Source organism: Poecilia formosa, unplaced genomic scaffold, assembly GCF_000485575.1.
Source record: "Poecilia formosa unplaced genomic scaffold, Poecilia_formosa-5.1.2 Scaffold3, whole genome shotgun sequence".
NCBI lineage: Eukaryota > Metazoa > Chordata > Actinopteri > Cyprinodontiformes > Poeciliidae > Poecilia > Poecilia formosa.
In genome coordinates, this window is record NW_006799942.1 from 351,726 (window position 1) to 355,941 (window position 4,216).

The 4,216-nt window shown below is 36.9% G+C and overlaps 1 long non-coding RNA gene across 1 annotated transcript; it reads right to left on the reverse strand.

The window, feature by feature from the left end:
- Positions 1-663: 663 nt before the first annotated feature.
- Positions 664-1,678, reverse strand: LOC103138643 (uncharacterized). The gene is made up of 2 exons (XR_476297.2): positions 947-1,678; positions 664-711 (listed from the first exon to the last, which is right to left on the reverse strand). It is a non-coding gene; the product is annotated as an uncharacterized LOC103138643 (long non-coding RNA).
- Positions 1,679-4,216: the final 2,538 nt, after the last annotated feature.

The window sequence follows — 4,216 nt, forward strand, 5'->3', positions numbered from 1 at the left end:
AGTACAGAACAAGCAGCTGATTAATAGAGGGTAGATGAGGGGGAAAATGTCCAGGCAAATGTCAGAATAATAGTCAGAATTGGACAATTATCTCCTGATTGGCTCTGATCTGTAAGTGTTGCCCCCTTTGTTGAATGCAACAAAAGTAAAAACTCAAATTACTTTCTATTCATTCTTAAATGTATCAACCAAGATCATGTAGCTGACTCAAATCACAACATATAGATAGGAACATATGCTTCAGTGCATAACTTAAGAGAATTTTATTCCTTTTTTTAGTCAGATTTAACACCTCTGTGAAGAATAAGACTGATTTTTTTCTTTCTTTGAAGTTATTGGAAAAACTCCACAGCATCTCCTCTACTGACAGTGTTTTTGCTTTATTTGTTTCAGCTACTTTATTTGTAAACATCAACTTGCATCTTTCCTGAGGTTCCATAGATGTCACCAAGTTTGCGTGTACCTCAGGCCGGCTCTGCTGTCCCTCATACACAAACACAGATAAAACCCACAGAGCTGGTGGGCTGTACGTGTCTCACCTTGTCAGGTGCTTGGCTCTGGAGGCTGCCAACATCCAGAGGAGTGATGAGGGGCACATTCTGAAAGCCGTCCTCAACACTCACAGCTTTGGCCCCTTTGTCCTGAAGATTACTCCCCAGTTTCACCATCGTCAGCTTTGCTGTATCCCTTTATTTCCCTCAAGAGCTGCTCCTGAAAACCAAAAACAGTACGTCTCATGCTCCCCGGAACAAACACAGAGAAATAAGTTCAGAAGTAACAGATATATTGTCAGTTTGTGGATTTGTTTAGAGGCAGAAATTATTCTGCCTGGTTTGCGATAATATGCAAAAACATAGACATTTTACGCACGATTGTGGTTTTGGAGGAAAAACAGACTATACATTCTCTCACCGCCGTTTTAGCAAAGAAAAGTGATGCCACTCACTTCCAGCTGTTCGTCCTTGTCCGTCCGCCTGCTCTGGTCTGCGGCAGCGCTGAGTGCGGACCAGGGGATGGAGCTCTGGGGAGCAGGTGAAGCCGCGCTGCGGTGTCGCTGCTGCTGATGCTGCGGGAAAGCAACACTGCGCCGCCGAGGACAAGCTGGATGTCTGGCAGCGGGTTTTCCGTCAAGCAAAGGCAGCCCAACCCCCTAATCCGAGCACAGCCTCTTCTTCTCCGTGGAGCTACACCCAACCGCTGGAGCTGCTGGCCGCTAGAGGGATGTTTCGCCTCCTTAATCCCCCGGTCTCGTTTGTTTGGTTAAAGTGGAAGCTAAATTAATGTTGCATTTGACAGTACCTCGTAAATTCCAGCTTCTACATTGGGAAGGTGTAATCGTTTGGAAAATAATATGGGAAAAACAATCTATTAGAAATTAATTTAAATCCAGATGATAAAATAAAAAATAGAAATGTTTTAACTAAAAAAAAAAAAAAATCTGATTTTTGCTTTGAAAATCTCTCACACTACATGAATACTTCAGCTGTCCACAGTGCTAGCTGTATATATGTTTTTCAATTATTCATAGGCTTAGAAATGAGTATATAGGCTATATATGTTTAAAAATTGTCCTCATGGCATCCAAACGCAATCAACGTCATGTGAGTTGTGTCAGTTTTACTTTTTGTCCTACACTGCCATCTGACGATATTTTGACTGTATTACAGACTGTAAGAAGCCTGAGAGGAAGCCAAAAACCTGAACCTTGGGCCAAAAATCTACCTTTCAGCAGGAGAACAGCTCTTTGTATATAAACTGAGCTGCAGTGGAGTCATATACTGGCATATGTTCAGATCTGTGGAGGTATTGTGTGAAACTTGGAGCTTTGCAGAAGCCTTGGTACAGTTTTGACAGCAACTAAACAAGAGGCCCTTTGTTCTTTATACCATCACACAGTTCTGTGCTGCTTGTGACCAAGGTGTTCCAAAAATAATTAAACTGTGAAAGTGAAAAAGAGCAAACATGTTCTGGCAAACCATCCTAAGGTGTCTGAATGAGAATTGAAGCATGACATTGTTGAATAAGGAGGACAGCCTTTTCACTCTGAAAAAATCGAGTATTGATTTCCTTCTTTGAAAAATTGGACTAAGCACTTTAGCCGTGTGAATAAAAGCTGAGTAATCTAGACTCTGTGCTGGCAGGAAATAAGCATTTGTTTGGCTGAAAAATGATATTGTGGGGAAAATGTTTTGCAGCTGAAGCACACTGCCAAGTGGGGGCTTTTATGGTGTACTAGATTTCTTTTTTTTTTTTTCATTAACGTATTACTTTTGGTATGTATCGATTCATATGTGAAATATGTAGTTGCAATTTTTTTTTTTACACATCTTTACCAGGGATGCCAACAAATGAGAAGGTATTATTCCTCTATGATTTGAGTGCATTTCCACTCATTTATTACCAGTCATAAAATTACAGGGTCCTACAGTTAGTCTGATTTAAGGCTTCACACGGCATGAAGGCATCAGTATGGAGGCCTACAAAACAAAACTGACATTTACATGCATGGTGGCAAAATCTGGGATTTACAAAATGGGAAGTTTTTCCTCAGTAAATTAGACTACTATAAGGAAGTTTATTTTAGTAACTCCATTCAAAAAGTTTAACTTTTTAATATACGTCTCTACACACAGAGAGACATACATGTAAGCAGTTGTTTACTTTTTAAGTTTGATAAATATGTGGGCGGTTACAATAGAAATCCAAACGTCTGTTTCTCAAATATTTAAATTTGACCAATAAGGAGACACCTTTTGATACAGACTTGACGATTGTCCAGAGAATCAACACCTTCTTTAATAGAGTAATTCACAAAATATGTTAAACATGCCAATAGAAAGGTGGGTGAAAGGAAAACATGTGGTAGAATATGGTGCTCCAGTAACAGAGAAGACAACTTTAGGAGGGTTCTGACTCAAAGTCCATTGAAGAGTTTGAAGACTTTCCACAATCACTAATGATTTAAGGAGCTGTTTCATATGCTGGTGTTTATCCAGCCTTTTTGTTTAAAGTCAATTCACCGGGAAATTTTAGAGCACTTCATGTTTCTCCATACTGACAAGCTTCCTGGAGATGCTGCTTTTCTGTTCCAGATGGACTTGGCACCTGTCCATATTGCACAAAAAACATCAATAAGTGCTTCATTAACTATGCATTGATGCATTTGATTGGCCAGAAAACTTCTCTAATCCAAGCAACAGAATTTATGGACTATTATCAAGAGGAAAATGAGACAGTTAGTAAAACAGAAGAGCTGCTGCTGGTAAAGCAACCTGAACTGCCTGTACCATTCACAGCCGCAGGCTGATCGATACTCAGCTAAATACGGGAAACTCAACACAAGGAAACGTATAATAATAGGCAAACAAAACGCAATTTGAAAGTCCCAACACAAAGCATAAATAATCAGACCATAACACACACTTTCATCACAGTTAAGATTTATTTCATTCAACATTTCACATTACAAATATTTAAAAATTATGCATACTGTTATAAATAGTTGGCTGCAAACAATTAAATAACATTAGATTTTTCTTTTTCGTTTCACTAGCACTTCTACAGACCAACTCCTAGAAATATGGACATATCCGTATTACATAACTTAATTAGAAAGGAAAATACAAAAATAGGAACTTATAAAGTGAAATGACAATAAAAATTAAGGTGATATCTTAAGTAAAAAATGCTATTAATAAATACAACAACCTTCCCATACACAGTTAAAAACTATTGAAATCTTGCCATTAAGTAACATCATTAACAGACAAATATTTAAATATTTATTTTCCTTCAGAAAATGTGAACCATATATTGTTGAGCACAATATAGCAATTAGTAAAAACTAGACACTTTAACATATTAAAAGCTTCACCTCAAAAATATAACAAAAATCTGATCAAAATTATAAAAATCAATTATACATTCCAATTAAAAATATACCAATAAACAGCTAAATACATCGTTGACCTAATAATTACAATGCAATCAATCACAGTAGCTTAAAATAAACCAAAAAAATAAGCAAAATGAGCACAAAAACCTTTAATGTTTTAAAAATAACTTCAATTATTTATATTAGTACAAATAGTTTGATTTCTTTTCTTTTTTACAAACACCAGCATGAAAAGGATTACAATAACAGTAGAAAATGACTGTGAAAAACATATTAACATCTTCTTTAATTAAATGTCTGCAATTAAAAATGGCATTAAAG